Genomic DNA, 22,977 nt, shown 5'->3' on the forward strand with positions numbered 1-22,977 from the left:
CAGCAATGTTGGCTGTAGACTGCTTGCCCTCTTTTAGTGGCCTGTGAGCATCTGCCTCTCCTTGTTGGTCTTCCAGACATACTGTATTTGATGTATTTGTAATGTATTTGAATATGTACACCAGGAGTGGCCTGCAGTGAGATGTAGCTGCACAAAGCTGGCATATATATATATATAATTTACTAAATATACTGCAGCTAACTGAATCAACTGCCTGCCTGTAGTATATTAGGAAGAGAACAACAGGAACCATCTGCAGTGAGATCTAGCTGCACAGGATACAGTACTGAATATACTGCAGCTAACTTAATTAACTTGCCTGCCTTTAGTATATTAGGAACAGAACAACAGGAACGGTCTGCAGCGAGATCTAGCTAAACTGGATACAGTACTGAATATACTGCAGCTAACTGAATGAACTGCCTGCCTGTAGTATATTAGGAAGAGAACAACAGGAACGGTCTGCAGCGAGATCTAGCTGCACAGGATACAGTACTGAATATACTGCAGCTAACTGAATGAACTTGCCTGCCTGTAGTATATTAGGAACAGAACAACAGGAACGGTCTGCAGCGAGATCTAGCTAAACTGGATACAGTACTGAATATACTGCAGCTAACTGTATGAACTGCCTGCCTGTAGTATATTAGGAACAGAACAACAGGAACGGTCTGCAGTGAGATCTAGCTGCACAGGATACAGTACTGAATATACTGCAGCTAACTGAATGAACTACCTGCCTGTAGTATATTAGGAAGACTACAACAGGAACAGTTTGCAACAAGATCAGCTGCCCAGGATACAGTACTGAATATACTGCAGCTAACAGAATGAACTTGCCTGCCTGTAGTATTTTAGGAACATAACAACAGGAACGGTCTGCAGCGAGATCTAGCTAAACTGGATACAGTACTGATATACTGCAGCTAACTGAATGAACTGCCTGCCTCTAGTATATTAGGAACAGAACAACAGGAACGGTCTGCAGCGAGATCTAGCTGCACAGGATACAGTACTGAATAAACTGCAGCTGAGTGAACTGCCTGCTTGTAGTATATTAAGAAGAGAACAACAGGAATAGTCTGCAGCAGGATCTAGCTAAACTGGATACAGTACTGAATATACTGCATCTAACTGAATGAACTGCCTGCCTGTAGTATATTAGGAACAGAATAACAGGAACGGTCTGCAGCGACATCTAGCTGCACAGGATACAGTACTGAATATACTGCAGCTAACTGGATGAACTGCCTGCCTGTAGTATATTAGGAAGAGAACAACAGGAACAGTCTGCAGTGAGATCTAGCTGCACAGGATACAGTACTGAATATACTGCAGCTAACTGAATGAACTTGCCTGCCTGTAGTATATTAGGAAGAGAACAACAGGAACGGTCTGCAGCGAGGTCTAGCTGCACAGGATACAGTACTGAATATACTGCAGCTAACTGAATGAACTTGCCTGCCTGTAGTATATTAGGAAGAGAACAACAGGAACGGTCTGCAGCGAGATCTAGCTAAACTGGATACAGTGTATATATATATATATATATATATATATATATATATATATACACATATACATATACACACATATACACACACAGTATATATATATATATATATATACACACACAAAGCCTGGAATGTATATATATACACACTAAATATACTGGAGCTAACTGAATCAAATGTCTGCTCAATCTATCTAAATGAAATTAAATGACACTCTCTCTCTCTCTCTGAACGCCGGAACACCATACACATGGCTGACATGCAGGTGGCCTTATATAGTGTGGGGCGTGTACTTAATCCCCTGAGCCATAATTGGCCAAAAGCACCCTGCCTTTGGCCAATTATGGCTCTGTTTGTTTACGGCGCTGTGATTGGCCAAAGCATGTGGGTGATAGTGCATGCTTGGCCAATCATTAGCCAGCAAACCACTGCGATGACGTAGTGCATTATGGGCCGTGACGCACTGCCCGAATTTTGCGCAAACAGCCCATAATGTTCGATCTTCGTCGAACGATCGAACAGCCGATGTTTGAGTCAAACTCATGTTCGACTCAAACTCGAAGCTCATCCCTAGTGGTGAAAAATTGACAGCCAAATGGTGACTGTTTACAATCAAATGCAAACACTGGTCGGGTATTCTGACAACCTCGGGTGGCAGCTGTCAGAATACAATAGTCAGCAAAGGACCTGCACTCTTTAGTGTGCTCAAAAAAAAGTAATTGTACAGAAAAGATGTTTGCAGCTATGCCCCTAAAGTTCAACATAACCCCACCGCCACATCACCCTAAAAATCATTGCAACACTGACCTACAACCTAGGGGCCCTTTCATACGGGCGGACTCTGGCAGTGGATCCGCCTGCTCAGTGGGAAATCTGTCCACTGATCCCGGCTGAGTAGGTGGATGATAGGTCCGTGTCCACTCCGATTATGCAGAGCGGAAACGGACACAACCTGCTCTCCTCTATGGGCAGTCAGTTGAAAGGAATGCATTATGGTAAAAAACGTTTAGGCTTTAGAACCACTTAGCCTTCCATGTAAGCCTGACCTTTATCCTTGTCTGAACCCCAAATTCATACTAAAACTGGATACTTATATTACCCTCATGAAGATTTTTTAATGCCAAAACTTTATAGTTACATGCTAAGATGTATGACCAATATCTCGACATAAATAATAATAAATAATGAAATGCAACATCACAAAGAGCCCATTATGGTGTTTGATTTGCTGCACTTCACCTGGGATGTACTTATGAGTACTGTGGGCTTCAGGATCTGGTGCACACACAAGAACTGTTTCAGGCACAGGACCTAAGGATTCAACCTCCTTGTGATAACAGAAGGAGAACCAATACTTTTAAAAAGAAAGTTGGCAGCATATCAAATTGACTCTTATGCTCCAACTACCAGATAATACCTACAAGACTAATTCCCTAGCTTTTTGCCACAGGAAGAAAGAAGAGAGGTGTTGGATAGCAAACTGCATGGGACAGAAAACTTGGTTAGAATGCATTACACTGAAGGGCTATAATTGTACTTCAGCTTCCTCAGCTCAAGGGCCTAACAGCCAAGGGCTGAATTAGGTCTGTATTAACTCCATATCCCTATTGTTCGTAATGCCAGATGTGGTGGATGCTTTGAAAAGCCTTTATTTTCTGCTATAGGCCCCAAAATCAATGAAACATTACTATGGAAACAGTATATAAAAAAAAGAAGAAAAGACAGTATCTTTTTACTTTGCATACTTACAAATAAACATGTCTTGCCTGGGGTTCTCTTGTACATCTAGAACCGTATCTCCTCTTTGAGCTTACGCTCACTCTGGTTGCTTGGTCTCCACTGAGGATTTGAGATGCTGCTGCAGTCCTTCCTTTCTCCACTTTTTCCCCTTCTTTCTCTTTTCCTCCGATTTGTCCTGTTCTCTCTGTCTCATCTTTTATTTTTGGCATATCTTGCACTTCAGTCTTTAGGCTATAATAATGATATAGCTTTGAGCCTTCTTTTTTTATTTGAATGCTGACACACTGCTAATTGCTAGTCATGACTACAGTGCCTTGGAAAAAGTATTCACACCCCTTGAAGTTTTCCACATTTTGTCATGTTACAACAAAAAACATAAATGTGTTTTATTGGGATTTTATGTGATAGACCAACACAGAGTGGTACATAATTGTGAAGTGGAAGGAAAATATGATAAATGATTTTCAAAACTTTTACAAATACCTGAAAAGTGTGGCGTGCATTTGTATTCAGCCCCCCTGAGTCAATACTTAGCTTTCGTTGCAATTACAGCTGCAAGTCTTTTTGGATATGTTTCTACCTGCTTTGCACATCTAGAGAGTAAAATTTTTGCTCATTCTTCTTTACAAAAATAGCTCAAGCTCTGTCAGACTTGATGGAAAGCGTCTATGAACAGCAATTTACAAGTCTTGCCACAGAATCTCAATTTGATGTAGGTCTAGACTTTGACTCATTCTAACACATGAATATGCTTTGATCTAAACCAGAGTCTCCAATCTATGGCCCTCCAGTTGTTCAGGAACTACAATTCCCATCATGCCTAGTCATGTCTGTGAATGTCAGAGTTTTACAATGCCTTATGGAACGTGTAGTTCTGCAACAGCTGGAGGGCCGTAGTTTGGAGATCCCTGATCGAAACCATTCCATTGTAGCTCTGGCTGTATGTTTAAAGTCATTGTCCTGCTGGAAGGCGAACCTCCGCACCAGTCTCAAGTCTTTTGCAGACTCTAACAGGTTTTCTTCTAAGATTGCCCTGTATTTGGCTCCATCCAACTTCTCATCAACTCTGACCAGCTTCCTTGTCCCTGCTGAAGAAAAGCATCCCCACAATATAATGCTGCCACCACCATGTTTCACTGTGAAGATGGTGTGTTCAGGGTCATGTGCAGTGTTAGTTTTCCGCCACACACAGCGTTTTGCTTTTAGGCCAAAAAGTTTAATTTTGGTCTCATTTGACCAGAGCATCTTCTTCCACATGTTTGCTGTGTCCCATACATGCCTTCTCACAAATAGTGATGGGCCGAACAGACCTAGAACTTCCGAACACTGTTCAGACCCGAATGATGAACCCATGAAAGTCAATGGGACCCGAACGTCAAAAATCAAAAGTGCCCATTTTGAAGGCTTATATGCAAGTAATTGGGCATACAATGGTTATAGGAGTCTGGGTCCTGCCCTGGGGGACATGTATCAATAAAAAAAAAAGTTTGTAAAAAACTTCATTTTTAAATGAGCAGTAATTTTTTGATTTTTAAAGTGAAAGCATAACATTAAAAAATTTCTTTCAATATAGTGCCCGGGGTCTCCCCATAGTCTACCTGTAAAGTGGCAGATCTGTACCATGTCTAGAATCTGCTGCAGCAATAATTGCATTTATAAAGTCAAAAAAAATGAAATTTTCCCTACAAGCTGGCTTTATTTTGCTCAGCAACTGCTGGGGAGCCAGTGTGAATGATGAGGCCACAATGTAGTGCACTGGGAACAAGATTAGAAATTTTTTGGATACATTCTAGTGTCACTTTGACTTTGGATAGAAGTAACAGGTACCGAAAAATTGGTCTTTGGGTGTCGGTGGTGCCTTCCCACCGTAACCCTATAGATGTACTCTTGATAAAAGCAAGATTTGGCCTTGCTGTAAAAATTGCAATGATATGCACCTGCCAAACAGGTGCAGAAAAATTTGTTTTTGGGTGTTAATTGTGCCCATGAAACCTATACCAAAAACATTCTTCCAGATGAAATGATTGAACACCCTCAAAGCTAGGCAGCCTCGAAGTCCTGCAGAGATTCCACATCCCAAAAAGACTTAATCAGTGCCATCGGCATCAGGGGGTCATAGCTGGTAATCCAGGACTGATTAATTTTTATAAAAGTCAAACGGTCCACGGAGTCTGTGGACAGACGTATTCTATGATAAGTAACAAAACCTCCTGCAGCACTGAATGCCCGTTCTGAAAGCATGCTGGATGCAGGGCAGTCCAACAACTCAATAGCATACTGGGCAAGTTCTGGCCAGTGGTCTATTCTCATGACCCAGTAAGTCAGTGGATCATCAGCTGGAAAGCTCTCCATCTCTGTTTTGGCCCCGGCAATCGTCCACCATGTGGTGCAGACACTGCCGATGGGATGTGGAAGCCGACAGCCCTGGGCGGCGAGGACTAAAAAAATTCCAAAATGCCTCACTTAGCCGTTTCCAACGCTCCTCTCTTGACCAACAGAAGACTCAAAACGACGTTTTCCACCACACTGTAACCTACTGGAGTCAGGAAAAACGTTCAATAAAATCCTCTTTAACGTGTCCTCAAGAGATTTTATCTTTTGCACTCTCTGTGGGGACAGGATGAGTTCTGAGACCTTCCCCTTATAACGGTGGTCAAGGAGGGTTGCCAACCAGCAATCATCCTCATTTAAGCCACGTATTCTTGGGTCCTTTCGCAGGCTTTGAAGCATGAGGTTGCCCATGCGGCTCAAATTTGCAGAAGCTTGAGAAGCAGACTCACGGGGTCACTCAGGATGACAAAATCCTCCCAGCCACGTACTACTCCCAAGGGTCATGGGGTTGGAAAGCCATCGCTTACAGATTGACACGTCTTCCTCTTCTTTGAAGCCTATGAAAGTGCCAGAATCCTCCTCCCCTCTCTCCTCCTGTGTGTTCTGTGACATATGAATAATGGTGTCTGGATAAAGTGGGCCTTAAGAGGAAAGGAAGTCCTCTTCCTCCTCCTGCTCTGCCTCCAGTGCTCTGTCCATAATGCCACACAGAGTCTGCTCCAGCAGGAACACAACAGGGATTGTGTCACTGATGCATGCACTGTCACTGCTCACCATTCTTGTGGCCTCCTCAAATGGTGACAATACAGTGCATGCATCCTTAATGATCAGCCATTGGCATGGGGAAAAAAAGCAGAGGCAGCCTGAGCCCGTTGTTGTGCCGTACTGGCACAGGTACTTGTTGACGGCCCTCTGCTGCATGTATAGCCACTGCAGCATTCCCAAAGTTGAGTTCCACCTGGTGGTCATGTCACAAATCAGGCAGTTTACGGGCAGGTGGAATTCCCGCTGAATTTCAGCCAACCGAGCACTGGCTGTGTATGACCGCCTGAAATGGCTACAGACTCTTCTAGCCTGTTTTAGTACATCTTGCAACCCTGGGTATGTACTTAGGAAACGCTGCACCACCAAATTTAGGACATGTGCCAGGCATGGCACATGTGTCAACTTTCCCTGTCTAAGGGTTGACAGGGGGTTTGAGCCATTATCGGACACCACCATTCCTGGTTCCAGCTGGCATGGTGTGAGCCACCTCTGGGCCTGTCCCTGCAGAGCTGCAAGAATCTCTGCTCCAGTGTGGTTCCTGTCCCCTAAACACACCAGCTGAAGCACTGCATGGCACCTTTTAGCCTGACTCTAGGAATAGCCCTTTGAATGCTTAGTGGGTGTCTGATGTTCATAGGACAATTCTGCAGAGGAGGGCATGGAAGTGGTGGAAGAGGAGGAGGGAGTAGAGCTCACAGGTCTGGCATCATCACCACCAGCTGTATGGAGATGTGGGGACGCAACAAGCTGTAGCACAGAGCCCTGTTCTGCATCCTTTCAAGTTGCAAGCAGCGTTACCCAGTGTGCTGTGAATGAAATATAGTGTCCCTGCCCATGCTTGCTGGACCATGTGTCAGCAGTAAGGTGGATTTTACAGCTGACTGCCTTGCCCAACGATGCCAGAACATTCCCTTCCACGTGATGGTAGAGAGCAGTGGCGGCCCGTCCATAGGGGGCGCCCGGGCGCCGCCCCTCCCCCCCCCCTTCTATGTAGTCACAAAAAAAAAAAAATAATTTTTTTAAACTGCCCCTTTAAGAAAAAAAAAAGTCCTTTAACATAGTGCACTGCGTTCGAGCGATGGACACAGTGCACTATGGGAAGCGCCACGTCAATGCAATCACGAGATTGCAAACGTGGCGCTTCATTTGTGGGTGTTTATCCCGCCTTAGGGCGCTTTCTGAAGCACTGAGTAGCTTCCGCCCGGCGCTATTACTAGGACCGGGCGGTTTGATTGACATCTGAGGTTTAATGTCACTTCCTGTTTTCTCTTTCCCATTGCGCCTGGGACAGAGAAAACAGGAAGTATGAAGAGCGGACCTCTCCATCGCTTCTGGAAGGAGACACCGCGGGAGAGGAGAGGACAACACAGTCAGCATTCAGCAAGGTAAGTGCCACTGCTGTGCTGGGGGGATCTGTATTATCATTTTTTAAACCTGCTGGAGGTTTTGTGGTTTTCTTGCTGTGAGATACATATTGGCATGGGTTTTCTCTCTGAGCGCTTGAGCCCCCCCCTGCCTGTGTTGTAAAACATCCTGAGTGAACACATAGAGAGCGCTCTGCTGGTCTGATCTGCAGCTACACACTGGCTCTATCTCTCGCACTAACTTTGGGCATAACAGCAGTAGAAGAGCCGTGCCAGTGAGTACACTTGCTATCAAATGGATCCAGCCTGTCTCTGACAAAACTCTAGCCCTGCAGCCGCAAAACAGATGCCTCTGATCCTTCCCACGCGCTCCCCCCTCCTCTCCCTGTGCTTGATAATGGAGGTGAAGTCCACTCCAGCCAGCTACTATCTCTGATGTTAACCACTGCACTGTGCTTCTCTGATCCTCCCCGTGCTCTCCTCCTCCTCAACTTAGGCTTGATAACAGAGGTCACTGCAATGGCTCCTTTTCAGCCTCACAGACTGCACACCTCCTGTACCTGTTTTCTCTGCATGCCTGGTTGCTGTCAATCTCCCTGAGCTCCCTCAAACACCACAGTAGAAGAGGGGGCACATTTAGGGCTGGTTCACACTGCTGCAATGTCAGACATCACATGTGATTCGCACCGCACTGCTGTGCAAATCTCATGTGATGTCTGTGTGATGCAAATTCAGCCATACAGATAGTATGGCTGAAATCGCATTCGGACCAAACTCACAGAGGACCCATTTTTTGATCCGTACCAGAATCGGATCACATGGGTGTTCACACCCATGTGATCTGATTTCTGTCCGAATTCACAGTTCGCACTGCAATATGCAAACTTTACTGGAGGTGTCATTAACATTGTATTGACACCCCCAGCAGTTCACAAAGGGCTGCCTGCGAGTTGTATGCGATGCAGGAACCCATACTGGATTTGCAGGGTTCCCGCATCGCTGCAGTGTGAACCGAGCCTAAGAGTACCCGTCTTGCTCTGCAGTAGCTTGGCCTGTCATCACAAATTCTGTCATCACCAATTCTGGCCCTGCTACCCACACTATCTGCACCTGCGATTTCTGCAGGGAAGCAAGCAGCGAGTACTTCTGGCTCCCTTGCCAGCCTGGCCAACCACAACTCACAAATGGTTGTCAGTAAGACACTTTGGGGGAAAAAAAAGTCTGTGATTCTGAACTGTGCATGCGCAGTCTGAAGTCAGCCTTTTAGAGAACTGTATTGATGGGCACAGTGGCTGCGTTTGATGGCACAGTGGCTGCGTTTGATGGCACAGTGGCTGCGTTTGATGGCACAGTGGCTGCGTTTGATGGCACAGTGGCTGCGTTTGATGGCACAGTGGCTGCGTTTGATGACACAGTGGCTGCGTTTGATGACACAGTGGCTGCGTTTGATGACACAGTGGCTGCGTTTGATGACACAGTGGCTGCATTTGATGGCACAGTGGCTGCATTTGATGGCACAGTGGCTGCATTTGGTGGTACAGTGGCTGCGTTTCATGGTACAGTGGCTGCGTTTCATGGTACAGTGGCTGCGTTTGATGGCACAGTGGCGACGATTGGTGGTACAGTGAGGCTGCAATTGATGAGGTTTTTTTTCAGAATTTTTCAGTTTGTTTGCGCCCCCCCAAAAATTTTGAGCACCAGCCGCCACTGGTAGAGAGATGGAACAGCCTTACGTGAAAAGTAGTGGCGACTGGGAACCTACCATTGTGGTACAGCACATTGTGCAAATTCATGGAAGGGGGCAGAATCCACCAGGCTGAAAGGCAGAAGTTGGAGAGCCAACAGCTTTGACGAGCTTGCATTTAGATGCTAGGCATGTGGGTGGCAGGGACTGTATTTTTTTTCCGCTGTAGCAGATGGGGCAGAGAAATGTGTCAGCTACAGTCTACAGCTGGTGGTGTGCTGCTGGCAGGTGTGCTGCTAGGACCTGGGACACCCCGTGCTATACCATCATCCCTGTCAGTGGAGGCTGCTGAGAGGTAAGGATTCAGTATAGCAGGGGCAGGAGGAGGAGGGACAGATTTGTGCCCCTTTTGTGTGGCTTTTAGGTGCTCTTGCCAACGGGCTGCCAAAGTGGTTGGACGTTAAACGCCTTATTAGGCATGTGGCACCCAAATGGTTGGTGTTTTTGCCACGTTTGATGTGCCTGAGACACAGTTTTTAGATAGCAACAGTGCGATCTGCTGCAGATGTGCTGAAAAAGGCCCAGACAGCTGAGCTTTGGGGAGTGGGCCGGGAGATAAAAGCTGCAGAATGTGATGGAATAGGGTGGCTGCTCTCTACTCTTTCTTGATGTCGGCCTCCTTGGGGTCGTGCCGCCTTACCTTCAGCTTCCTCCTCTGCTCTATATGGCACCCAAGTTGCATCAGTGACCTCCTCATCATCATCATCATCTCCATCTCCTCCATCTTCATCATTACCACTGGAGACAACTTGGCAATACGCTGTGGCTTGGGGAACATGAATGCCAATTTGTCTACCAGTGTTCCTCCCTCTCTCTAGGCTCATGTTCCTGTCATCCACAACCTCAGAACCAACATCTGAATCCAGTAATGGCTGGGCATCATCAATGAGCAAGTGGCTGATGCTGTGGTCAAATAACTCAGCTGACTCCTCAATGGCTGATGTTGGGAATATGGCAGAAATAGATGTGGACAAGGAGGCAGGTTTATCCACTCTGGCAACTGCAGGGGGAACTGCACACTTGTCCCTGCTTGTGTGACAGAGAATGAGGAGGATGAGGAAGCTTTAGTAAGCCAGTCCACCACCTCTTCTGCATGCTGTGGCTGGATAGCACGGGCAAATTCACTAAACAGAGCATATGATGCCCTGCCTGAGGACTGAACACCATGTCCACCTTTGCCTGTGGACACATTTGTTGCTGGCCCGCTTACAGTGCCAAGGGAACGTCTGCCTCTCCTTGTTGTCCTCCCAGACATTGGGATGGAGGGGGCGGTGCTTATAAGCAAATGTAAAGAAGAAGTTGAAATCTGTACGCAGATGCACTTTAATCAATGTAAAGAGGTGTTTGGTGCACTTTAATTTGAGTACTCAAGCTACACAGACACACTCCACGGATACACTATAATATACTGCAATATAATGCGCCAAACGTACAGTGACACACAGAACTATATGGCATTAAACTGGCAGTAACGCATGCAAAACTATATGGCATTAAACTGGCAGTAACACACACATAAGTAAATGGCGTTAAACTGGCATTAACGCACACAGAAGTAAATGGCGTTAAACTGGCAGTAACGCAATCAAATAGACACTGACGCTATCTGAACTGTCCCTACTCTAGCTATACACTAATGTCAAGATTACTGACATGGTCTCACTACACTACACTGAAAATATATGAGCTCTCTACTCCACACTAATGTATGTATGAATGACACGGTCTCACTACACTACAGTGAAACTATCTGAGCTGTCCCTACTCTAGCTGCAAACTATGCAAAGCTGAATGATGGTCCTCCTCACTACACTCACACTATTCCTAGACTGACACTAAACTAATATTCTACACTAACAATTGAAGCAAAATAGCACAGTATAGCACACTAGCTAACTGATCAGCACCGATCAGAACTCTGTTATATCTCTCTCCACACTGAAATCATACTGAAAATGGCTGCCATTGAAAGAATACTTTTATACTGTGGGGCGGGAATGAGCCATGATTGGATAAAGTCATGATGACAGTCTCCAATCATGACTCTGACAGTGCTCTGTGCCCTGATTGGCTGAAGCTTTCACTGCTTCAGCCAATCAGGGCTTGCAATGCACTGTTCAGCACCGCAATGCATTGTGGTCAGTTCGAAAGTCCGAACAGCTAAAGTTAGGCTCGAACTTATGCTCGGGCTTCGCCCATCCCTACGCGCAAACTGGACTTCTTTTGGCTTTCTTGCAACAATTGCTTTCTTCTTGTGACTCTTCCATAAAGACCAAGTTTGTGGCATGCACGACTAATTCACTAAGGTTCTTTAACCACTTCAATAGAGGGCTTTTATACACCCTTCCTTCCCAGACCAATTTTTAGCTTTCAGCGCTCTCACACTTTGAATGACAATTACTCAGTCATGCTACACTGTACCCAAACCAAATTTTTATAATTTTTTTCTCACAAACATAGCTTTCTTTTGGTGGTATTTAATCACCGCTGTTTTTTTAATTTTTTGCAATATAAGCGAAAAAAGAGAGACATTTAAAAAAAAAAAAACACTTTTTTTTTAGTTTCTATTGTAAAATTTTGCAAATAAGTAATTCTTCTTCATAAATTTGGACCAAAATGTATACTGCTACATATATTTAGTAAAAATAACCCAAATTAGTGTATATTATTTGGTCTCTGTGAAAGTTATAGAGTCTACAAGCTATGGTGCAAATCATTGAAAAATGATCACATCTGATCACACCTGATGTACTGAAGGCCTATCTCATTTCTTGAGGCCTTAACAAGCCAGGAAAGTAAAAATAACCCCCAAATTACCTCTTTTTGGAAAGCAGACATTCCAAGGTATTTAGTAAGAGGCATGGTGAGTTTTTTTAAATTGTAATTTTTCCCACAATTCTTGGAAATATTTTTTTTTGCACAAAATTGTCATAATAACAAGTTATTTCTCTCACACAGCACATGCATACTTGCAATGACACCCCAAAATACATTCTCCTCCTGAGTATAGTGATACCACATGTGTGAGACTTTTACACAGCCTGGCCACATACAGAGGTCTAACATCCAACTAGCACTGTCAAGCGTCTTACGAGCATAAATTGCACATCTCATTTGATAACAACCTATCACAATTTTGAAGGCCCTGGAGCACCAGGTCAATGGAAACGCCCACAAAATCACCCCATTTTGGAAAGCTAACACCCCAACATATAATCTATGAGGCATAATGAGTCTTTTGAATGGTTAATTTTTTTCCAGTAGTTTTTGGAATTTGTGGGAAAAAAAAATGAAAACATATTTTTTTTTTTACACAAAGGTGTCCATTCATAAGATATTTCCAACACATACCATGTACATAGCAAAAATGACACCCCAAAATACATTCTGCTACTCCTCCTGAGTATGGCGATACCAAATGTGTGAGACTTTTACACAGCCTGGCCACATGCAGAGGCCCAACATTGAAATAGCAGCTTCAGGCATTCTAGGAGCATAAATTACACATCTCATTTCTCAACCACCTATTACAATTTTGAAGACCCTGGAGCACCAGGACAATGGAAACTCCCACAAAATGACCCCATTTTGGAAAGCTAACACCACAATGTATAATCTATGAGGCATAATTAGTCTTTTGAATGGTTCATTTTTTTCCCAAGTTTTTGGAATATGTGGAAAAAAATTAAAATGCATTTTTTTATACAAAGTTGTCCATTTATAAGATATTACCAACACATAGCATGTACATAGCAAAACTGACACCCCAAAATACATTTTGCTACTCCTCCCGAGTATGGCGATACCACATGTGTGAGACTTTTACACAGCCTGGCCACCTACAGAGGCCCACCATCCAAGTAGCACCGTCAGGCGTTCTACAAGCATAAATTACACATCTAATTTCTCAATTACCTATTACAGTTTTGAGGAAAAAATAAGACCCCTAAGTAGAGGAGCTTATATACCCCTCAGTATAATGGGACTTTGTAGGCGAACCATAATGGATTAGATAAAAAATGTTTTATTTATTTGAAAAATCATAAAAACAAGGTACATTTGGTTATAGATCTCAACAGGAATATTTATACAATAAAATTTGCTATCCTGTAATAATTTATGTATACTTCCATTCATAATAGAATATTTTCTCTAGAAGCCTGACATGTTTCAGGACGATGTCCCTTCTTCAGAGGCGTATTGCAGAGAGAAAAGTCGCATATATAGGAGATACATTCTGAAATAACAAATGAAAACAATTTGCACAGAGGGAACAATATGAACCACAAAGGTTTAGTAACCTAACAACCCACCATGTCCACCATACATACCAACAAGAAGTTTTCAAGAATGAAAGATATATATATGACTGCACCCCAACATGCAATTTGGCATAGGGTAGCAGGCTAGATCCTTTTAAAAGAAAAACACACTGGTTGTCGGCTGATCAGCCAGTGTGAGATAGTAGCTATCCGTCGGCTTCAGAAATGGCCTCGCAAAGGCCCCCCAAAAAAAGGAAGGACAACCCCGCTGGATCCCAGATTGCCCTTTAAAAAAGAAAAGTAAGCTTATGAGTAATTTTCTCAAAAGACCATAAATTTGCATATATCCTATACATCTTTTGTTATCCATTCACCCAAAAAGAAAAGGACCATAGATTGTGGCTAAATGTTTCAGTATATCAGGATAATCCTTTCTGGAATATAGAAAGGAGGACATACTGGCAGGCCTGCTGGATATAGGGGATTAATGATGGGCCCTTTTTAAATTGAAGAAGAATTAAATGTAGATTGATCAATTAATCACATCAGTGAGCCATTAGTCAAATAGGTATAGAGCAGGCAAGTAAGAAGAGTATGGCAAAGTATGCTTGATTTTGTCTCATAGAGAGGTGTCACAGAGCAGTAAAACATCCAGTTCAGAGGGAAGGAAATTTTTAGTTTTACTTACTTATTATGTGCAAGGATAGTACTTAGGCAGCTGGGGCGGAGAGCGTCCTGAGGGTTTGATGGTGGGATAGCACACTGGGCAGAACGCCAAGACGCGGCTTAAATAGCCGCCGGCGCCTGCGCAGTGTGATTCCAATCGGAGATGTCAGCAGAGGAAGGAATATCACTCTGCAGTGTGCGCATGCGTCAGAACGGAGCGACGCATACAGGAAGGGCGGATATCCGGAGATCCTAGAGGAAAGGAAACTCCGGAATCACGCCGTCCCAGGGGGTGGTGTCATTGCGCATAGCACAGCGCATGACAACGTCCTGTCAGGCTAATACTTGTGAGGATAAGGAACTAGGCTGAAGCATTTAAGAAAGAGAGAGAAAACCGTAAGGAGGATGGAAAAGGAAAAGGAGGATGGAAAGAAAAGGGGAAAAGAAAGTTGGATTAAAAAAGAGGATGGAAATATGTAAATAATGAAAATAAATTAAAAAAAAATATATAGAAAAATAAATATAAAAAATATATGAAAAATCATGAAATTAGAGTCAACATATGAAAAAATAAATATGAAAGAATATATGAAAAATCATGAAGTTAAAGTCAACATTGATTCCATTTAGTTTAGCAACCTAAGGAAGGGGAGATGTATGTAAAGTGTATATATATTTTTATATATTCAAAAAACGGGAGGGAGAAAAAAACGAGGTGTCCAGAAAAGGGCCCCAGGGGACGGTCTGCACGGCACCCCCCCCAGAAAACCGAGGTGCTTGGAGAGCGTCATGCAGATCAACCTCACCGACGCACGGAATTAACCCCTTGGGCTTACGTATTCAAATCTTCCCAATGTTGGAAGATGTTGACTCAAAGTTTAAAAGCAAGTGGGAAAACAATCTCCAATTATGTACTCAAACCATGATGGTATTACTAAGTGAAGAGTATAAGAAGAGAATTACCAATTTGGATAAAACCATTGATTCGATTTACACTAAACTCCTCCCATTTAGGGATACTCCAATCTTTAAAGAATATGAAGACAAAATAAAAATCCGATTGAACCAAAAATCCCAGGAAAGGTTAACAACCAGAGATAAGAAACTTTGGAGAGATAAAAGAGCCTTCCAGGAAGGCACTGCCTATAAATGGCATCAAACCTCCGTAATTACACGTCCACACAGGGCTAACATCAACAGAACTCCTAGGGATTCTGAATCAAATTCCTCGTTAAACTCCTCTGTCTCATCTTCTTCCTATAACAGACAAAGACATCGCAAATCACGGAAAAACAAAAGATCACCATCTGGAGATGATCCGGCATATACTAAGAAAAGAATCACCGACACGGCTAACACTTCTTCTACCACCAATCCTCTTCCTCTTGGTAAAGGTAACTCACGGGGTGTAAACCAGCTCCCTCCAGCAGGATCCACTGGTGCAGGGTCCTCTGTCTCCACCTCTATCGGTGACACTTCTCTATCATCTATTACGACTACACTTCTTCGTTCTGATCAAGATTTTTTAGACCATTAAATGGAGACTTAGTCTCCAAATCCACCAATCCATTAACCTCTCTATCACCCAACACTCTTAACATTGTTAACCTCTCTAATCATTCACTTACACAGGCCGAAAGCGACCTACTACACAAGGGCCTTAGTTTCTGTCCAGATGCAGACCTAGATCTCTTTGAAGTTATTAAGGATCTACACCTCTTTGTAAGAAAATTATACTATAAAAGTACCATTTCCAAAGAGAAAGCTAAAAATATCTCTCAAACAGAAACTAAAAGAGCAGATGAGGCACTTGAGGATCTCCTAACCCTCCTAGAGGAACAAGACCCCAGTGACCTCATCGATACCATTGATATTGAAAATCTCTTAGAGGAACATATTAAAAAGGAAGTTCCATTATGCCCAGATCAACGAAGAAAATTCAAGAAAAAGTCAGATAAATCTCCACCCTTTACAACTAATCCCAATTTAGCTGCAGTCATAGCATCCACCACGTCAGAGGTCAAAAAATTAAAAATCAAAAAATCTCAAACCTCCCAAGGTAATCTCTCCAATGATGAACTACTGGCCCTAGAAACCCTCAAAAAGGAATACTCTCTCACGATCAAGCCATCAGACAAAGGTGGCAACATTGTCATCATGACTAATGAGCAGTATAAAAATATGTGCCTAAAAGTCGTCACCAATTTATCATGGTATAAACCCATTTCAAAAAGCATTGTAGATAAATTCCATACCGCTTTTTATGACTTGGTTGACAAAGCATTCGGCAGCGGAGTTATTGATAAAGATATCTGGGAATACATAAGAACTCCATATCCACGTACCCCCACATTGTATTGTCTTCCCAAAATACACAAAAATAAAGAAACCCCCCCCCGGATGCCCTATTGTCTCCGGTAATGGGTCCCTAACGGAAAACCTGAGTAAGTTTGTAGATAGCCATCTCAGACCTTACGTTTCAGGTCTGTTTTCATATATTAAGGACACCATCCATTTGTTGCAGAATCTGGAAGAATTACATGCATTACCACACTCACTCCTAGTAGCCATCGACGTCGAGGCATTATACAGCTCTATTCCGCATGATGCAGGACTCTCAGCCATTAGACACATCTTGTCACAATCTCACAAAGATGATCGCAAACTCAATTCTTTTTTGTTGGACTCTCTTGATTTCATTCTAACACACAATTTTTTCACCTTTGACGGCTTCCACTACCTCCAGGTGCAGGGGGTTGCGATGTTGTGCCCCATCGTATGCCAACCTGTACCTGGGGGAGTGGGAGCAGTCCCTCCTATCAGATGACAAGCTCTCGCTATATACCACCCATGTAGCAGCATGGTTCAGGTATATAGACGATATATTCATGATATGGAATGGTACATCTGAGGCTCTTCACTCCTTCATACATATTATGAATTCAAATACTTCCAATCTGTTTTTCACGATGGTTTTCAGCGATACTTCAATTACCTTTTTAGATTTAAGTATAACCAAATCCACAGACGGATCCCTTTCCAGTGGTCTCTATCGGAAAGAGACCGCTGGAAATACTATTCTACACGCTTCAAGTTCACATCCCAAATCATTAGTTGCATCCATCCCTTACGGGCAATATCTAAGACTCAGGCGCAACTGCTCAAACGATACCGACTTTGTTAGGGAAGCCAATAAACTAAGAGAGAGACTCCTCGAACGTGGTTATTCACCTACATGCCTAAAAAAAACATTTAAAAGAGCCCGAGGACAACTAAGACATAACATCCTGTTCTCTAAAAAAACTGCTCCCACCTCTCAACCAACTATTAGGGTAATTACCACCTACAATAAGCAGCATGGGACTCTCAAGAATATCCTGCAAAAACATTGGCATCTATTACAAATAGACCCCAATTTAAAACCACACATAACTGCGACACCCACTATCACATATAGGAAGGCCCGTTCATTGGGGGATTACCTTGTAAAAAGTGAATATACAGGCAACTTTCATGTAAGCGACTAGGCACCTTCACATGTGGTGGATGTTCATGTTGTCGCTATATGAACACAAAAAACAAATTCAAATTACCCAATGGAAGAATGTACAGACTGAGACACTTCTCTAATTGCAAGACCCCTGGAGTTGTTTATTTACTCACTTGCCAATGTGGATGTTTCTACGTTGGCAAGACCAAATTACAATTCCATAAAAGGGCGGCACGACATATCACCAGCATGAGGCAGGCGGATCCGGACCTCCCTCTGGGGCGACATGTGCGTGACCATCATACAGGAAAGTTTCCCCCTGTCCAATTCACCATCCTTGACCGTGTCCATCCGGACACGAGGGGTGGTGATTGGAACAAGATCTTGCTCCAGAGGGAGGCCCGCTGGATAGCTAACCTCAATGCAACACAATTCCCAGGTTTGAATACCCAGATGAGTTTTCGCCCCTTCTTGGAGGGTTTTGTCTCAGGGGGGTGTGAAAAGGAATAAGGCATTTAATACTGCATATCTAACAAAATGTCAATCATTTTCGTAGAACATTTTTGAATTTTCTAGCAATAATGGACGAGTTAACTAGGTCTGTGATGATGAACTCTGTGTAGATATCCTTTGACGACGTTGTCTGTATTCATAAAATATATCCCTAATATGTTTACATATGTATAACAACAGTTGTATTTTGATGTATCGAATTGATTGTACATGCAAAAATTTCCTGTCATGTACGTTTATTCATCCTTTGCCTACCCAATTATGCCCACCATGCTTTATTTGCAAGAATGATGTCTTCTGTAATCACTTTGAAGGTTATTATCCAAAAGAGTTCTAAAACTCTCCTATTTAGTCTACAATTATTTTTGTGGTTGCCTGGCTTTGGATCTGTCCTCGCCCGGCGCGCGTGGGCCACGCCGAACCATCTTGGATGACGGCGTGGCACTTTTTTACACTGCAGACTCGTCCGTCTAATCGGGCTTGTCATGTCGGTGTGTTCGTGCGTCGGTGAGGTTGATCTGCATGACGCTCTCCCAGCCCTTTTCTGGACACCTCGTTTTTTTCTCCCTCCCGTTTTTTGAATATATAAAAGTATATACATACACTTTCCATACATCTCCCCTTCCTTAGGTTGCTAAACTAAATGGAATCAATGTTGACTTTAACTTCATGATTTTTCATATATTCTTTCATATTTATTTTTTCATATGTTGACTCTAATTTCATGATTTTTCATATATTTTTTGTATTTATTTTTCTATATTTTTTTTTTTTTTTTAAATTTTCATTATTTACATATTTCCATCCTCTTTTTTAATCCAACTTTCTTTTCCCCTTTTCTTTCCATCCTCCTTTTCCTTTTCCATCCTCCTTACGGTTTTCTCTCTCTTTCTTAAATGCTTCAGCCTAGTTCCTTATCCTCACAAGTATTAGCCTGACAGGACGTTGTCATGCGCTGTGCTATGCGCAATGACACCACCCCCCTGGGACGGCGTGATTCCGGAGTTTCCTTTCCTCTAGGATCTCCGGATATCCGCCCTTCCTGTATGCGTCGCTCCGTTCTGACGCATGCGCACACTGCAGAGTGATATTCCTTCCTCTGCTGACATCTCCGATTGGAATCACACTGCGCAGGCGCCGGCGGCTATTTAAGCCGCGTCTTGGCGTTCTGCCCAGTGTGCTATCCCACCATCAAACCCTCAAGACGCTCTCCGCCCCAGCTGCCTAAGTACTATCCTTGCACATAATAAGTAAGTAAAACTAAAAATTTCCTTCCCTCTGAACTGGATGTTTTACCGCTCTGTGACACCTCTCTATGAGACAAAATCAAGCATACTTTGCCATACTCTTCTTACTTGCCTGCTCTATACCTATTTGACTAATGGCTCACTGATGTGATTAATTGATCAATCTACATTTAATTCTTCTTCAATTTAAAAAGGGCCCATCATTAATCCCCTATATCCAGCAGGCCTGCCAGTATGTCCTCCTTTCTATATTCCAGAAAGGATTATCCTGATATACTGAAACATTTAGCCACAATCTATGGTCCTTTTCTTTTTGGGTGAATGGATAACAAAAGATGTATAGGATATATGCAAATTTATGGTCTTTTGAGAAAATTACTCATAAGCTTACTTTTCTTTTTTAAAGGGCAATCTGGGATCCAGCGGGGTTGTCCTTCCTTTTTTTGGGGGGCCTTTGCGAGGCCATTTCTGAAGCCGACGGATAGCTACTATCTCACACTGGCTGATCAGCCGACAACCAGTGTGTTTTTCTTTTAAAAGGATCTAGCCTGCTACCCTATGCCAAATTGCATGTTGGGGTGCAGTCATATATATATCTTTCATTCTTGAAAACTTCTTGTTGGTATGTATGGTGGACATGGTGGGTTGTTAGGTTACTAAACCTTTGTGGTTCATATTGTTCCCTCTGTGCAAATTGTTTTCATTTGTTATTTCAGAATGTATCTCCTATATATGCGACTTTTCTCTCTGCAATACGCCTCTGAAGAAGGGACATCGTCCTGAAACATGTCAGGCTTCTTGAGAAAATATTCTATTATGAATGGAAGTATACATAAATTATTACAGGATAGCAAATTTTATTGTATAAATATTCCTGTTGAGATCTATAACCAAATGTACCTTGTTTTTATGATTTTTCAAATAAATAAAACATTTTTTATCTAATCCATTATGGTTCGCCTACAAAGTCCCATTATACTGGGGGGGTATATAAGCTCCTCTACTTAGGGGTCTTATTTTTTCCACTAATTCGGGATGTTGGCAACTCTTTGAAGGCAATTATTGATAAATTCTTCCCTTCAGTGGTTCAATCCAATATATACTATTACAGTTTTGAAGACCCTGGAGCACCAGGACAATGGAAACGCCCACAAAAAGACTCAATTTTGGAAAGCTAACACCCCAACGTATAAGCTATGAGGCATAATAAGTCTTTTGAATGGTTCATTTTTTTACAGAAGATTTTAGAAAATGTGGAAAAAAAATGAAAACATTTTTTTTTTTTACACAAAGTTGTCCATTTATAAGATATGTCCAACACACAGCGTGTACATAGCAAAAAGGACACCCCAAAATACATTCTGCTACTCCTCCTGAGTATGGCGATACCACATGTGTGAGACTTACATAGCCTGGCCACATATAGAGGCCCAACATCCAAGTAGCACTGTCAGTTGTTCTAGGAGCATACATTACACACAGAAATTCCTGCCAGCCTATCACATTGTTGAAGGCCCTTCATATTTCTAACACATAGCATGTACTGTACATACCAATTATAAACCAAAATACATTCTGCTAAATAAAGGGTAAAGAAAAGATTACCTGCGGTTTTAGTAGTGCAGTGGTCCACAGAGGAGAGCATCGGTCCAGGCAGCAGGCAGGAACGTAGACAGCGACAGCAAAACAGGCAGCAGGCAGGAATAGTCAGTACAGGTAGAGATGTCAGCACTGCCAAAGCATTGGTCCAGATAGCAGGCAGGGATGTGGTCAGAAGCAGCAAAAGGATCAAAGGATTGTCCATGCAGCAGGCAGGAATACTGTCCATAGTTAGTACATGCAGCAGGCAGAGGTATGGTCAGCACAGCCAGAGTATTTGTCCAGGGAGTAGGCAGTACCATCAAGCTTAGGGCATTGGTCAGGAAAGAATGGGGACAGGGGTAGAGGCTTCTCCCTCCCAAATCACTTTGAAGCCTCCGGGCAATCAGACCCTGTTCTGGGAACACAGAAAACCAAAAACTGGTTTTCTGAACTCCGAACACTATTCTGGAGCCCCTCACATATGTGAGACCCCTGTGTAGCAGGGTGAAAGATCAATCCAAGGGGCAGGCAAAAACATAGTCAACAGGCCGAGGTCAGTGCAGGTAAAAGGCAGAAATAGACGGTAGGCAGAGGCATAGTCGATACAGTCCAGGGTCAGTTCATGTGAAAGGCAAAAACATGGCAGAAAAACAATGTAGACGGTAGGCAGAGGCATAGTCGAGAAACAGGCCAGGGTCATTTCACATGGAAGACAATGATATGGTTGGTTGAGGCAGGGAATATTCAGGACAGAAATTGAAAACGGGAAAATGGCAGTATTAGAAATATGGGCTAATCGTTTTCCAGAGTGTGATATCGCTTGAAGCATTCTCCGATGCAAAGGGCAGGTTGGGAGGTACAGTCGGGACAATGGAAGCTGGTATCTCTCCTAATTCCTCTTTTGGTGCACACCGACATTTTTTTTGGCGTCGTCTTCCGGATCCTGTTGGTGGAATATGGTCCGGGAAATGGCGCTCATGTAGTCTGCTGACACAATGCTTTCTGGGGGGGATACTTGCTGATAGATCAGGGCAGTGACAATGTCTTCAATAAACTTTATGAAGGTGGTGGGTGTTTCCGTTGATTTTTGGTAGATGATGAAAGAATTTAAAAGGGCCAAATGAAAAAAGTAAATTGCGACTTTTTTGTACCAGAAGAGGGATTTTCTTGTTGAAAGATAGGGCTGCAACATTTGATCATTTAAATCCCCCCCCCCCCCCCATGTATTTATTGCACTCGTTCATACAGGAAGGCTTGCGAACGGTACCGCGTCTTCTGTGAAGTTCCACCGAGGTGTCATCGTGGATGGTGGACATGATGTACACATCTTTCCTATGCCTCCACTTCACAGCCAGCACTTCCTCATTCCTCAAGCTTGTCGATTCCCCCCTTTGAATGGTTGTGGTGACAAGACGCTGTGGGAAGCCCTTTCGGTTTTTCCTTGTTGTGCCACAGGCCAAAGTTTTTTTTAGATATAGGTGGCGGAGAAGGGGCAAACTAGTGTAATAGTTGTCCATGTATATATGATACCCCTTTTGGAGGAGTGGGAATGCCAACTCCCAAACAATTTTTCCACCTATTCCCATGTACGAGGGACACTCAGGGGGCTGATGCTAGGAATCTTTGCCTTCGTACACGCGGAATGAGTGCACATAACCGGTGGCCCCTTTTCACAGAGCTTGTTAAGCTTCAAGCCGTACCTCGCCCTCTTACTGGGGATATATTGCTTGATTCTCAGCCGGCCTGTGAAATGCACCAGG

At 43.3% G+C, this 22,977-nt stretch overlaps 2 long non-coding RNA genes across 2 annotated transcripts in view; both read right to left on the reverse strand.

The window, feature by feature from the left end:
• Positions 1-3,283: 3,283 nt before the first annotated feature.
• LOC141141571 (uncharacterized) overlaps positions 3,284-22,977 on the reverse strand; it is a 67,573-nt gene continuing 47,879 nt past the window's right edge. Inside the window, exon 3 of the long non-coding RNA XR_012244154.1 lies at positions 3,284-3,485. This is a non-coding gene — a long non-coding RNA (uncharacterized lncRNA). The remainder of the gene's footprint in view (positions 3,486-22,977) is intronic.
• LOC141141500 (uncharacterized) lies at positions 13,467-13,937 on the reverse strand. The gene is made up of 2 exons (XR_012244122.1): positions 13,790-13,937; positions 13,467-13,695 (listed from the first exon to the last, which is right to left on the reverse strand). It is a non-coding gene; the product is annotated as an uncharacterized lncRNA (long non-coding RNA).

The sequence above is a fragment of the Aquarana catesbeiana genome, linkage group LG01, assembly GCF_042186555.1.
Source record: "Aquarana catesbeiana isolate 2022-GZ linkage group LG01, ASM4218655v1, whole genome shotgun sequence".
In the NCBI taxonomy this organism is placed as follows: domain Eukaryota; kingdom Metazoa; phylum Chordata; class Amphibia; order Anura; family Ranidae; genus Aquarana; species Aquarana catesbeiana.